The sequence below is a fragment of the Etheostoma spectabile genome, chromosome 3 (genome assembly GCF_008692095.1).
Source record: "Etheostoma spectabile isolate EspeVRDwgs_2016 chromosome 3, UIUC_Espe_1.0, whole genome shotgun sequence".
Classification (NCBI taxonomy): Eukaryota; Metazoa; Chordata; class Actinopteri; order Perciformes; family Percidae; genus Etheostoma; species Etheostoma spectabile.
In genome coordinates, this window is record NC_045735.1 from 30,029,712 (window position 1) to 30,046,115 (window position 16,404).

A 16,404-nucleotide genomic window follows, 5' to 3' on the forward strand; every position below is an offset into this window, starting at 1 on the left:
AGTCTGAGTATTCACATATTGTAGATGCACCCTTGCAGTATGTCCACCTAATGTTCTTTCTGCAATGCCAATTAATTCCCTGTCCATTCTGGGTTGTTAAAGCAGCTGCTGATACTTTAACAAAGTAAATTCCACTGCAGTAGAACGAATCAAAAAACCAACACAACAAACCATATAAAATCCAACTGTAGTGTCTTCCTATGCTAAACAGCAAGCACAACTTTCTCACTTTTTCCCAGCCTGCAGTTTGAATGCATCCTCCCAGAACTCAGTAAGAACTGGAGAGGCAGCCCTATTGAAGATGAGCAAGATCCAGCAGAAGCTCTCAGACCGGATGACGCTTTCTGAAGGCCAAATCGATTGGCTCCGCACACGAAGCTAAATTTCAGATGTCTGTCGTCTGCTACCCAGGTTCACTGCCTATCACTGGCGAGGTGGAAAAGGTCAAGCGACAGGACTCCTCCAGCAGACGTCTGGACTCTTCAAAGGCTACAAATGCAACAACAACCATAGCTGTGACCTGAAGAAACTATCGAGCAGTAAACCCACACTACATCACATATAGGATATACTTAGTAGTTAGTCTAACCAGACCTTTTAATACAATTAATATAGAGAAAATAAACATTTATTTTTAATTGAATTTCAAAATTTACTAATGAGAAAAGATACAATCTTCATCTTAACATGTTGTGATTTCTTTGTGTGCGTCAGTGTCAACAGCACGGGAACATCATACCGGCGGATAAATCAGCATTACTCTACTGGATCCTGCTCCTGGTGGGTGGGCCGATGAAAGTCAGAGTATTCAACACAGTACCCTCTTTGCGTGGCTTCCAGAAAGACGCCATACCATATTGCACATGTCTGAATCGAGACGGACACACCTAGCCAAGTCCAGCCAAAGTGTTTGTTAACAGGTGGCCAGCCCATCAGCCTGAAACTGATCACTAGGGACGGTTCGAAGAAATTTGGGTACTGCTGCTTATGTGGACAGACGCACAAGGGAAAAGTGGCTCACCTAAAGGGAATAACCAGTTGCTTATGTACTTAACAGACCATGGAAAAGCAAGCTGTCTAAAGGTATTACAAAATCTTTCTCAGTAACTCTGATATTTACTTGAGGTGTATGTAAAGAGCCCAATGAGCGTGATATGTGATGGATGAAGAGGTAACCCAGTCTCACCAACAAACAGCCTTCACCATACCAGATTGTGAGCATGTACAGTGTAAAACACCGGGTCCAGGCTATTTGAAAGCGGAGATGGCCCATGCCTGCGACAGGCCGAGCAGAACCGACGTCATAGATCTGATAACCGAGTTTGATTCCTGCAGCAGCTCCGTGCTGTTGTTTATATCCCCTCCTCGATGGAAGATCATTGCACTGTAACTGCACTTCAAGGAGGCAATGCGCATACGCCTAAGGTTCTACTAAACTGTTACCACAATTTAACAAAAATAAGAAACACCAGGATTAGTATCAGTAACCAACATTCACAAGAATCTTAAAGTACAGGTTCAACTACAATCTTTGTATTGAAATGGTTTGGTATAGTCACTCACTTGTTCCAAACTATATTGTAATATGAAAATAATCTTTATTTTCAAAATTTACCGTTAAACCTTTTGGAAAATACAATATAATTGCAATTTACAGAACACTGCCTTTCCCCTGACAAATCAAAGGTTTTTTACTCACTTGTTTATTTGACATTAATGGAGCGTTTTTAACTTGAAAATGTTAGACACAGTACACAATTGTAGGCACAGATACAAGTCAAAACATCTTTTTTTTTTCACACAGCTAACATACCTCTATTCTCTACTTCCCTTTTTACAACTCCCCGTGTCATCTTAGTGGCTCAGGCATGGTGGGTATGTTATGCTTCACTGTGTGCATGTTGTGGTGCATAGGAAACACACCACCAATAACATAGCACCATCCGTTGAGAACCGCAGGGAGACGAGTGGTAACCCCTGGAGCTTACATTTTCACAGAATGAAGTCTGAGTGCTGACGCCCAGCACCAGTCCTGCTCTGTTAGGGCCATCCCATTTGCTAACATCATTGGCCAAGAACCTTCAAGGCACGAGCTGTGTTCCGCTCACAACACCAGAGACAGGATCAGAATCCATACAGAGAGCAAAGATCTCCATCCTCAATGTCAGCATGTTGGCCATACTGCATATGTCTTTTAGATTTTCAAGAAAAAGCGCCCCTCGTTTTACTGTACGTTCATCTTACTGTACATCACACACATTATGTCTCTGCTGCATGTACAACATAATTACACTGAACTGCATTGGTTTAAATGCAACAAGAAACGGCCAAAATTTGAATACGAGAACCTTTTCTTCAGTCCCTCTTCTCCGCTCTCTGTAGATACGTGCAATGCATGCTGCCGAAGAGCAATATGAACGCTCTGTCTCTCGACCTGTGATTGATAGGTTTCGCGTATGGCTAGATTTTCTAAACCTAAAAACGAGTCAGATATCTCTTCCTAAGTTGTCCCTAACCTAACATTTTTTATTTGTTTTTCCATGTATATGACAGTTAAGCCTAAAACTACACAACTTTAATGGGTTTGTGTGGGTTTATCCCATATAAAAAATGTGTATATGGAAACATTTTGATAAAAAATATGTCATGAAGGGAAAGGCCACCGCAGTTTATTTTTGACTTTGACTTCAATTATAAATATTATTACGTTTAATTTCCAAGCCAGAGAAAAGAATATTTGTTAAAATAAGTTGAAAAACAAATTAATACATTTACATTCACAAAAAACAAGTGGATGACTCAGCATAAGTCTCTATATTGATTGTGGCCATCTTACCTGTTTTCCAAGTTCTGAGATGTTGTTAGGAGTATTGATTTTGTTCATTAAATGTTTCTTGGTGTTTTTTCAAGCTTAACCAATATGATGAACACCTTTTGGGGCAAATATACACAGTATTAGTCCAAACCTGGAGGCCAGATGGCAAATATTCAGCCACAGTACTTTCCCAGGAGAGCTGAGATAGGCAGGATAAGGTATCCAGGCGACTGCACAGAATAGCCAGCATCTGAAGGTGATTGCTTGGCTCATTAAAATTATCAGGTAATTTCCGAGCTAGGACAGCTAACACAAAACAAAAGACAGCCAGTAGCCTATGTACCCGGAGCACAGCCCAGAGAACCACGCCTGAGGCCAATGCACACTCAAGGATGATTATCTTCTTTGTATCTGTGTTGTTTTTTTATGGAAAAGGGGGACTAGACCCAACCAAAAGTACAATTAAAACTGCAATAAACTGAATACACTACAGGTCATTCTTTGCTGTGGAGGACCAACATTTCATGACATCCAACCGCTGGGCGTGTAGCTCTGAAGGCATTAACACACTATTGTTTTTCCAGAACACAGTACATACCAAGTACAAAGGTGATCCCAAACGCTGTGTGCGAGCATGCAGACCACTCAGAGGGTGGGCTGTCCGATGAAAGTTAATGAACATAGAAACCTAGAGTCAGGGAGAAGGAGCAGCAGGAGCTCAGCTCAGAGTTGTGGCACCTGACAATCGGGTGATGCCCCTGTGATGATATGAACCAGCTGCGTGTATAATGGCAAGACAGGGCCACCACTGATAATGCAGCCAGGATTGATTCTAGGACCTCGTTGTAGGAAAGGAACTCTACAGGCTTGGGGAGACATTGCTTCTCTCCATTAGGGCCAGAAGAACTCCTTGGGGAGGAAACAATCAAGGAATCTAGAAAATAAAACAAAAGGCTTTGAGATCGTGTTGTATGATTTATATTGAACAGTACATTGTTCTATGTATGAGAGAAGAAAACCACCGTAGATTGTACATCTCTCCCTCAGACACGGTATGGCATCCATACAGCGAAGGTTTCCTTTCTGCAGACACTTTACGAGTCCGGGAGGAAACATTGTCAAGCACATGACACAGACCTGGCCATAGAATGGAAAAATGTCTACCAAAACCTTTTTAAGTTTGTTGATAGTACTGTGTTAAAAGTTCAGCTGAAACTAAAAGAGGCTTCAACGATCGGAGTTGACGGCCTTGGTATTTTCAAAGTTAAAGTCTTACATCTACCCCCAATTTCTAACAGGATAAGGGAAAGGTGACGGATCGGCTCCGCTGCGTATCTAACTCCTGCTTCACCGTCAACAATATCTCAAGTCCGGATTTGTTTGCGGAAACGGCTGCGGCCATGACTGACAGCTGAAATCCGCGGGACCCACAGATCTTGCGAGATCACTAAATAGAAACACAAAAACCAACAGTTTCTCCACTAGAGGAGTAGGAAAGAAAACAACTCTGTGCTGTAGTTTTTCAAGACGAAGTGCTGGGTAATATTGATCGTTGGTTGAGCAGCACTATTTTATGTTGAAAATGTATTTGTCTTTGTGCAGAATGCAGCGGAACTTCTCTGGCCAAGGCAGAAAAGAATTTCGTGTTCTGCTCCAGAGGATGCGGATGACCAAGCTGGGACAGAGTCAGAACGCAGCGTTGTCCGCATACCTGTGGAAATTAGGGTAAGATGGCGCCGCACTTTTTTGGTTTTCTCTGCACATACCCGGAGCTGCTTTCACCAGAGTATAGTCATGCACCTCAGGGAACAACAATATATGACAAGTGGACGCAGTAGAGCGTGGCGGATCCTTCAAACAGATTGGCTGTACCAATTAGGATGTTTCCAGTCTGCTAGTTACTATGCTATGGGTGTTAACCACGTACTACTACAAAGTTCAACAATGACTATGTTGTGTAAATGGTAAAATAGCAAGGATACTGCTAAGATGCCCCATATAATTGTGACAGGTGGATCACCCTTTACAGAGTAAAGATTTAAGGTAAGAGAACTGTGGACGGTGAAAACAGAAAAAAGTGTGCAGAGTGAGGAGTGAAAAGAAGGGGGATTATGCGAAAGTTGATTTAGAGAAATCCCACTCTAGCTTGAAAGGATAAAAAAGATGAACCCAAATATTGGTAAGGGATGTACAAAGGTAGGAGTTCAAGCTGGCAAGTAGCGGCGATAGTCTGTTCGAGTAGACTAGACACATTTCCTCAATGAAGGAAGGTGGGTAAAGCTGTTACGCAATAGCATTGGAGTCTTGTTTGATTTAGCGGCTCCCACTTGACCTGGATGGTAAAGGTTAAAGCCGGGAAAGGAGCGTCTAATCATACTCCAGGCGGCCATTGTAAACTCTGAAGGAGAGTTTTTGTAACTGGATAAAGTGTGGAGCACCTCGCACTTCAACAGACCGCACAATGCAAATTAGAGTTTAAACGTTATCCCTGGAGGGTGAATATGAAAGCAGGATTTTCCTGATAGGATAATCCTTGCACACAGTCTGAATATCTGTCGTCACGATTTTGTGTTCATTACCTACACCCAGCGACGGAGCATCGTTCCCGCTTTTGACCGCGCTGGGAGGGTAGCAGCTAAGGGCTGTGATACTGTTCATGTATGGACTTCTGCTGTTAGGACCAGGACTCTGAGCAGTTTAGGGAGGATATGATGGTGCCGCCTGTGAAAGGGACTGTCACCCAGTGAGATTTTTTGTTTTTTTTAAGGATACTTTGTTCTGTCAACATGAACATATTTAATTGTTATGCAATTAATTGTTTTGGGCAGTAAATCCTGCAATAGTAAGTTGAAACCGGTCAAGATTTAATGGAATATGGTTAGATTTGGCAACATTTTAAACGGGTCAATCAAAAGAAGTTGTTTATATATTGAGTCATCGGTTGTTATGAAATATATTGAGTTTTATATGGCTTGGAGTAAGGACTTCCCACCTGTCTCGTTAGGTTAAGGATACGGGGGGGAGATCGTGCAGACGGTTTTAGGAGCCCATAAAACTTCAGGTGTCACCCTGTAGAGAAAGAAGTCTTGAAGCCCATCCTACCGGTACATTCAATCCCCACCCACTGATCAGGGGAGATCAGCCAGAGTAGTAACAAGATCCTTTCTGATAGGTACTGGGGCCAATTGGGTTGGATAGACAGAACCCAGATCTTGTATCTACCCAAACATCCAGATCAGAACGATACAATGAAACCCCTACATAGTGAGGCTTATTCTCCGCTACACACGCACATAATATTCCTTTTTTTTGCCTTTATTCGAAAGAGACATATTCCAACTAAGCTGTTATCATGCAATTGAACGTTAATATTCACTAATTTTTGCGTTTACCTGTAAAGCCGTGCATGAAAATGATAATTCTCAAAGTTCATAAAGGCGGCATGTGTTGGATGTTTGAACCACGTTTCCCAAACATTTTATAACCTTGGTTCTTTTTAAACATTGGTCTTTTATTAATCTCCACAATTCCCCTGCCTGGGAAGCTTCATTGAAGTCGGTGAAAGTTCTAATTCTTTAGACAGGTGTGCCACTACAGAGCTCATAGTCTCATCCCCCACGGGGTACCCTGTCAATAGTATGCACTTGCTCAAACACTGTCCCTCAACCAGTTAGAGTTGGTGCACTTTTAAATCTCTTGAACTCGTCACTCAACTAAAACCCTCATGAGCGCCCACTGACACCTCGTGCCCCATCGCCTCTTTAAGGAAGCCAGGGAGACTATTGGCCCAAACGTCCAAAAAAATCATAATAGTAATTTAGCAAGCAGGTTGTCCCTTTCTAACATATGTCAAAAATAGCGTTTGGAACCCTTGATTAAAATAGAAACTATCCATTCTTGGTTTTATATCAACTACAGATCTATCCGGAGCTTCGTTTTATGGATTTTTGCAGGATTTTTCAATCTGGTTTAAGCCTTCACAGCCTAAACAACTTCACTTTTAAAAGTTTTTTATGACATCGATTAAGCACGACTCTTGGTCAATTCTGCCCTACTAGTGCTTTAGACTCATGCGTGCATGTGTGATATTTACCACGCTTGTCTTGTTCTCTCATGTAGAGCCTGTTTGTATAGGGACACTGTTTTGCAGTGGTTAAGTCACCATTTGTCTTGGATCTTTCAGTAAATCTTGGGGCCTTGTTCATCTACTGTCCCCTTCTTTGTGGTGTTCACCAGGGCCAATTCATGGACCACTTCTCTTTTTCCCCATATCTACGCCTAGAAACCATATTAGAAAGAAGGGCATCTACTCTCTACTCAAATGTTTAAATAAATAAGGCTGGATGGCTTCTAACTTTTTAAATCAAATAGATCCACAACAGAGGTCATTGTGTTTTGGACCCATTTTTGGGCCAATGATATCCTCCTGTTGACCTGGCCACCTGGCAATCACTAGACAACCCATGTCACAAAATTCTGGGTTGTCCAAAGGACAATGTTTTAACTGATAAACAGATAAATAATGTTGTTAAATCCAATACTTGAGGCTTGTATCTCAAAATAAACTGTCTTATATTCGTACAGCACTTTGGGGAAAGGGAGTCCATAATTCATGCTATGATCTTCACTGGTTTGGGCTACTGTTATGCACTTACTATGCACTTAAACCATTAACTCTCTCACACTTACAGTTAGTACATAACTCGGCGCCGCTTGTTCTATAACAGCAACGCAAGCAGTAACACATAACCACCAGTCCTGGCCTCACTCAGGCTATTGTCCATTTTTAAAATTCATTTAAGATCTATCGTTTTGTTTTAACTCAACTGAATGGTGGTGGCACCTTGGACACATCTCGAACCTCTTTACAGATTTACACCCCCATCAGTTCACTTAGTCTACTGCTACACTTTGGCTGGTCGCTCCCAAAACCGGGCGACCGGCTTTAACCCGCTGCAGCCCTTAACTGGGAATGACTACCTACACAGGTCAAAGTTGGCCGAGCCCTCTAATTCTTTTAAATCCTGTTCTAAACACCCAATTTGATCCCGTGCTTTAACCCAGCATGCAATTGTGTGTCCATAGGTTGTTTATGATTCTGTGTGTTTTTATTATTTTATGGTATTGTCCACACTTTGTAAACTTGTTTGTGTACTGTGCTTTGTAAGAAATGGAGTGGATACGGATGGCTTGTTATGCGATGCCATTGCAGAGATTCTCACTTTACTGGACCAATTTGTAAACATTATGGCTCCATCAGTCCTTGAACACACAGAAACAAAGGAAATAGGTCCAGGTTAAAAAATGATAGTACCCTTTTAAGATTACCATATTTTATGTAACGTATGGCTTTGTGCTCCTACTTGTGTGGCCACCATCCTCACCCAGGTGAGTTCACTGGTGATACTGAACTTTCTGGGCCCCCTGGCAGTGATGTCATCGTTTCCCTACTGTCACCATCTCAATTCGCCACTCTCACTTTTTTCAGTTAAACCACTATCTCTGGCCACAGGATCCCCGTGCATTCAATGGACAACTCATAACCATTTGTGGGTAAAATTTACTTTCATTCGCGAGTAAGAACCTGTTAATATGAGATAAAGGAAACAAGTAAGGGGCGAAATTAATAATTCAATAAACAAATCTTTTCACTTTCTGAGATTAAGCAAAAGGGCATCATTATAATCATCAGTTTATGTTCACTGACCTCTCTTTGGACGGATCTCTACCGGTGAATTTGCACACTGAGTGTAGAATGTTTTCCTGGGCACACTGCTTTGAATGGCATGAGTTATTGCATAAACAGCTTGTATATACCATGTTAGTGCATCCGCGAGCTGAGATGTGTCGGTTGAGTCGGCTCTGAGGCGTTTTTATGTCTTCAGTCCATCACAACACATCTCTCGTTCTTGTGCTGCACCGGACACGAGAGAAAGTGAAATGTGTTTTTGTAGCCTTTAAATTATCATTTTCTTTGCGTTTACTACTCTTTTATCCATAACATGCCAAACAGGCAGAGACTGTTCGAACTTACCAGCTCATGACCTGATATACACTACTTTTCTTTGTTTAGACTCTTACACTGTCACTTTACCTATACTTAAAAACTTCTTCTAACTCATACTTACTAAAGTCTGCTTACAATGATGTTTTTTTTTTGCAATTACTGTACACTTTGTCTTAGCAATATCATTTTAATTCATATATTTACCATGTGGTTTACCACATATTTTGTGCTTTGATCGTCTAATTTTTATAGCATATTTTATTTCTTTTTTACTATCTAATGAGCATTTTTGGAGAAACCCTGAATCTGATGTTCCTGCCAATTACTCTGTAGTGTGTGCATATTACAATAAAGACACTTTAAAATAAAACAAATAAATTATCAGAAATCACTGTCACTCATAATACAAATTTTCAATGTTTGCTGAAAAAAAAATATCTATTCTAATTTCTCTTCTAACCAACCCTCATTTTCTGTGAAGAACAAATCATTCAATGACTACACAAGTAAGCCACCACCCCCCCACCCACACATCAAGTCCTCTAAGCCTGTAGGTATATATTAATTGGTAGGTGCTATGGACCTGGTTTATTCTTCACATACTATTCTCACACAAAGCTACACATCTCACAGTCTCAAACCAATTTCACCGTTCTGATGTAAGTCTTACAGAAATGATGAAAAATCTTATTCTATTTTCTACCAGTTTGATAATTTCTTTCTGTTTGTTATATCAAAAAAACAAAAATGATAAAATTATCATGAATGTACTCCAGGGGTGAAATGCCAATAGTAACCATACAGATGGTAATTGAGCTGAAGTACACATTTATTATTTTTACCGAAACTGTTAGGCTTGTATTGATTTAAGAACCTATATCTGTGGTGGGGTCCCACTAGAAAATTGTAACACCACCAACGGGTTAACAGGAAATTCCATCAAGAAGAAATCAAAAACACAACACAACCATAACCACCAAGAATTGAAACTGGGGTGTCTGTCCTATATTAAAAATCAGCCACAATTGTTCCCTTTTCCCCAGCTGGCACTTAATCATCCCCCAAACTCAGTTAGCACGGAGAGGCAGCACGTTTGAGGGAGAGATCTCTAGCACAGAAGTCTCTCAGAACGGATGACGATTTAGAATGCCAATTCGATGTGCTCCATCACAGACAGCTGAATTTCAGCAATTCAGTATCTGTTACCAGGGCTTCACTGCCTATCCACGCGCAGGTGAGAATGGCTCAATCAACCAGATCCTCCACAGGAAGCCTCATGTCCCCAAAGGCTGCAAATGCTACAACAACCTAGCTGTGACTGGAAAACATTAAGATCCAAAAATGTATATGAGATAGTTTAACCACACACGACATAGGATAGGGATTAGGATTGGTTTAACGAGAGATATTCATGACAATAGTATGAAATAAATGTGATGGAACAAAAATTTTTCCAATATTTTATTCCAGAAATGTTGCTTTTTTTGTGTTCAGTCATGTCAACACAGGGAAACATCAAACCCTGCGGATAACATCAGCTACTCTCGGAACGCTGCACGTGGGTGGGTCCGATAAAAGATTCAGCGTACTCCACCAGTCCCCTCTCGTGTGGCACGCGGCAAAAAAAAAGACGCCATACATCATTGCCATAGTCCTGAATCTGACCGGGACAGCACCTATCCAAGTCCAGCCCAAAGTGTTTTACCGCTTGCCCAGCGCTTCAGCTGGAACTGATACTAGGGATGGTTCTGAAGAAATTTGGTACTGCGCGTATGGAACAGACCATGCACAAGTCAAAGTGGGCTCACCGAAGTGAATAATAGTGAAATGATTACTGGAAAGACATAAAATTAGCAACGGGTCTATATACCCAAAAATATTTCCCAGAAATCCAAATATGTACCTTGAGGGATGTTAAATGACCCAAATACTGCGTGCAGCTGATGGATGGCGTGGACCCAGTCTCACAGACAGCCATCACCATTACCAGATGTGAGCATGTCCGGTGTAAAACACCGGGTCCAGGCTATTTGAAGTGGAATGCCACATTGCACCGTCATGGGCACCGAGGCGCACGAGGTCAAATATCTGATAACCAGTTTGATTCCTGGCAGCAGCTCTGCGGTGTTGTTTTCTCCTCGTATGGCAAAGATCATGCAACGTGAAAAGCGCAGTTTAGGGTTGTAATGTCTTGCACACAGACACTCAAGTCACTGTTTGACATTTTGTAGCCTAAAATCACATTTTTTACAAAAATTCATAATACGGAGTGAAGTGAAATTCTCAAAAAAAGGTTAATATCATCCAACATTCACAACACCAAGTCAAATAAATATAACGTATTACTTTGTGTTGGTAATAGTAGAATCCTTTTAAACACTATGTATAGCTAGAATTTACACATCCAAAAAAAAATTGATCTATCTTATATTTGTTACTGGCCAAATACTGATTTGGCATATTAAACTTTTAAGTTTTTTTTAAAACTACACAAAACCTTTTCAAATCAATTGTAAGACAACATAAACTATATTTACATCATTTATATCCCCACACAGACTAACATCCTCGTTATTCCCCACCTATTGTACATAACCTTCCTGTGCAGCTTAGTGGCTGTGGCATGGTGGTGTAGTTATCCTTCCGTTTGCTGTAGTGTGTATGGAGAAAACAACACCAATACCTAGTCCCATCCATTGTGAATGCGGTATATACGAGTGGTAACCCTGGAGCTTACATTTCACTATCCCTTAAGGTCACTAAGCCCAGACCTTTGTTTCATCATCCACATACATCAGGGCAAGAGCTGGTTTCAGTCACACAAACCCAAGAGACAGTGATCAGAACCAATACAGAGAGCAGAGATTCCATCCCTCTCCTATCTGGATGTGGGGCGTACTACAGTGTGTTTATAGATGTGTTAGACAAGCTTCCATACTTCTATACGTACGTCATCCAATGTACATCAGAGAGAGGGGCGTTGATTTTTCCTCATGTCTACGTCTTTTCTGTGGACTGCATGTACAATATATGCTGCATTAAACGCATGCAGTGGGTTAGAAGCACCAATAAAAATGACAAAAATTGAAATTAGACACCCTTTCTGCCGGGCATCTGCAGAACAGTCAAATGACCGCTTCCATCCCTTGAAATGAGCTTGGATTGATCGAAGTTTTCCGTATGGCCTTTAAGACATAGGCCAAGTGTCTGTCTAAGTATCGTACCCTTACACTTTTTTCCTGTTTATCTGGTAAACAGTGTACATCCACCGTTTAGGTGTTGTGTGGTTATAACCCATATTAAAGGTGCAATATGTAGTTACTGTCAGCTATGTTAATATGTTACTGCTTAAAATTAAAGATACGGTAGGGAGGGGGCCAGCTAGAACCAACAGCATCCATACAACACAATAATGCTTGCTAGAGCTTGTTCACATACCAGACTGTGATGGTTGGGTCCGGCTGCTGTTGTATTTTCTCTTTTGTTTTCATTTTTGTTTCCCATATGTTTCTTGTTGTTTTTTTGCGTGTGCCGCCTCTCTTTTCTCCTTGTTTTCCCTCCCACCCTGTTGCTGCACGGCCGGCTACTTCCCACACCTGCTCATATCTCATCACATCTCCTGCTGTACTCACCTGCCAGTCATCAGCTCCAATTGTGACCATTACAACCCCAGATCACTCCACATTCCTTGCTTGGTCGTTGTTTCCATCCAATCTTGGGTCAGACTTACAGCTCTCAGAAAATCCCTGTATTTTGTCCTTTGTCTGTCTTTTTGTCTAATCCCTCTCTGTTTGTGTTTTGGTCATAACCAGCAGGCTCACCACTTGTATCTCCGTCACTGGCCTCACTGCCAGGTCCCTCCTTTCGGTCTCTTTCTCACGTCCACCTGCGCTCCCGTTTCCGGTCATTTCCGTCATCATTTCTCAATCTCTCGGATCTAGTTCCTCGTTCCCCGGACCATCTCGCCCGGTGTCTCCCCTCCACCCAGAGCTTCCTTCCTTACCATCCTCAGGCCTCGTGCCTTTCGTCTCTGGACTCTGATGTCCACCGTCTTGTGCACACCAACAACAGGGAAATGAAACGCTAATGACGGCCAACACACGGTACAGTTGGCGTTAGGAAAAAAAGACAGGGGAAGGAAACCTTCACACGCAGAACCACGGCCAACAACAACGGACAGATGTGGTTAGGAAGAGAAACACGGAAAGACACTGGCCTCAGTGAGACGCGTTGAAAGTCCTGTGTTGTTTACTTTCACTTTACTCCACTACATAATCAATCCACAAAATAGGCTTCCCCATCAAAATTTGAAATCAACACACAAAATTAATGACATTAACCCGTGAACTTGTAGACAAATCAGTAGATTAAATAACGTAGACCATTTCCAACAACTGCCATGAGACTGGGCTGCCACCCACTCTTGTTTTTCTGAAACACATTTTAGTTGGTTTAGCATTTACTGCAACTCATCACTAAGCACACTCCAAAACTCAACGTCCACTCTCTCAATTTACAGCCACTCTCGTCTTGGCTGGAAATACGCACTGGTGACGCTACGGCCTCAACAAGCTATACATGTGAACGCCGTGGCCGCCTTTGCCTGGTCTCTGTGGTACCATAGCAGGGTTAGCCAGGCTGTTACTGGCTGTGTACTCACTTTGTTTCAGTAAACCACTTGGTACTCTAGCTAATGGACATGAAAGCCTGTCCTGTAGCCGTATACAATAGCTTGAAGCACGCTTTGCTACTTGATTGGGAAGGAAACTATCCAACTTGGCGCCTTTTTGGGCTTCAAAGCCCTTTCAATTAGCTACTCTACAATATTACCCGGGGTTTGTTACACTGTGGTCATACAAATTTAACTCGGTTGTGGAATGTTGTGCTGTTTATATGGCTGTACTAATGATTTACAGCGTAACACACTGAGTTTAGGGTTTTTAACAGGCATTCTGTGCAACCCAGTCTGTTGTCAACTGGGATCTGATAACGATACACAACCTAAAACACAAACAGAAATTCTTTATAAACAGAGAAAGAACCACGGCATTTGTTGGAAATTTGTGACTGTTATGTATTCACTTAATTCCCAATAAACAAAGAGAAGATTTTTTTGATGGCAAAGCATAAGGTTCATACTGTAAATGCCATCTTAACTATTTCCACTTTAAAACAAAGTTTGTTGTCCAAATCTCGATGTTTTAGGATTGATTTTTTGTTCATTAAATGCTTCTTGTGTTCTCTCTGGATTAAACCAATATGATGAAAACTATTTGGAGCAAATATCCACGGAAATTATCCAAAACTGGAGGCCAGGCAATGGCAACTTATCTCCCACAGCCACAGTAAATTTCCCAGCGGATCTGAGATAGGCAGTGGATAAGGTTGATCCAGACTGCAGAGATATCAGCATGCGGAAGGTTGATAGCTTGGCTTCACTTAAAATTATCATGGTAAATTTTCCGATACTGGACGCTAACACCAGCAAAAAGACAGCCGATAGCCTAGTGTACCCGAGCACAGCCCAGAACACAAAGCCTGGAAGCCTATGCACACGTCCAGATTTGATTACTTCTTGTTATATGGTGTAGGTTTTTTATTGGAACAGGGGGACTAAGCACCAACCAATAGTACATATTATAAAACTTGAACAATAAACGTTAAAGACATACAGCTTTTTGCTGTGGAGGGACCAAACCATTTCATGACATCCACTACCTGAAGTGTAGCTCTACAAGCCATAATCACTACTATTGGTTTTTCCAAGAACACAAGACATACAGAGGGTGACAAAGGTGATTCCAAACGCTGTGTGGCGGCAGCATGAGGACCACTCAGAGGGTGCTCATAAGTTTTGAACATAAGGACACATCTAAGCAGGGAGAAGAGCAGCAGGAAGCTCAGCTCAGAATTGGTCCGGCCCTGACATCGTGTGATGCCGTTCCTGTGCCGTATAGAACACAGACGCTGTTATCTAATGCCCAACAAGGGCGCCACCAACTGAGAATGCAGCCAGATGTTCCTAGGACCTCGTTGTAGGAAAGGAACTCTACAGGCTTGGGAGAGCAAAGTGTCTCTCTGGATTGGCAGCGAACTCCTGGGGCAAGGGAAACAATCAGGGGATCTGGAAAAATTAAAATAAAAAAGGGCTTTGAGGCAATCTTATGTAGTATTTATTTGTCAGGACATTGGTAGTTTTTGAGGTAAAACTACCTGTAAGCAGTGCCTACTCTCTCCCTACGGGGGAGGACATGGTTATAAACAATCAAACATCAGATGGGTTTGTCCTTTCTGCGCATTTACAGTTCTGGAGGACCAGCTGCAAGTAGCACTGACACAGGCAACCTGTCATTTAGAAATGAACAAATATTATCAACATTTTTTCTTTCTTTTAAAACAAAACTCTGTTCAATATTGAATTGTTTGCAAAAGTTCAGCTGAAGTAAAATGAAGCTTTAACAATCTGAGTTAACAGTACAGTGTTGTTTTTTAAATATAAATAGTCTTACATCTAACACCCAATTTTCCACAGGAATGAGGAACAGCTGCAGACGCGCAGCTCCGTTGGTGTCTGTCCATGCTCCACCGTCCCGCCAATACCTACCGAGTCCGATTGGTGCGGAAACGCTGCAGCTATGGAAGGCTTACAGCTGTAAATCCTTGAGGACCCACAAGTCTTGCGACGATCACGTAGAATATGAAACGACAAAAACCAACAGTTGATTCCTATCCAGAGGAGTTGAGAGGACTACACTCGTACTTTTTTTTCAAATGAAAGTGACTGGGAAAATTGACCCGTCGTGACATTGCACTATTTTTTATTTAAATGTAGTTGTTTCTGTGGCTCGTCTCCTGTCCCTCTGCTGGTACGAAGTTGCAGACACTTCTCAGGCAAAGCACAAAATAAAAACATTCATGCGTGTCTTGCTTCCGCGGACCGTTCCGTATCTGAGGAAATATCCTATGACTGAACAGGGAACCAAATTATCCCGCGTTTCGGAGTGGGATCCGCAACCGTTCCGCATCCTTGGAAATAGGGGGTAAGATGGCGCGTGCCTTGTTTTTTCTGTGCAATACACGAGCTCTTTCAACATAGATATAGTATGCACCTCAGGAACAAACAACCTAACTAAGTTTTCCCACTTTTCTTTGTCACTTCAATGGTTTATTGACAATTATTGTCAAGGGTTGCTCCCGTGTTCATCAGTGAACACAAGGAGAATACGGTAGAATATTTGGATGGTGGGTTGAACACAACTTGGAAACTCAGACTGACATGGTCCTCCCTGATTCCACTCATACAGCAGGAAGAAACTTAAAACTTTTTAAATCTGTTGTGAGGATATCTGAGAAGTGGACCAGTGAAACTGGGGGCGGATTTTCAGACGTGTTTGGACTGTACCGACTAGGATGTTTCCAGGTCTGCTAGTAACTAATGCTAAGGCTGTTACGTCATACCTCAATTTCTGTGAGGACAGCTGGATACCAACACGTACCACTACAAAGTTCAACAATGACTATGTTGTGTAACGCCAGGTGCGGATTTATTCATTTTGAGGCCTAAGGCAAACACAGGCATGGG

The 16,404-nt window shown here is 41.9% G+C and overlaps 1 pseudogene; it reads right to left on the bottom strand.

The window, feature by feature from the left end:
- Positions 1 to 403: 403 nt before the first annotated feature.
- LOC116687041 (extracellular calcium-sensing receptor-like) overlaps positions 404 to 16,404 on the bottom strand; it is a 54,760-nt pseudogene continuing 38,759 nt past the window's right edge.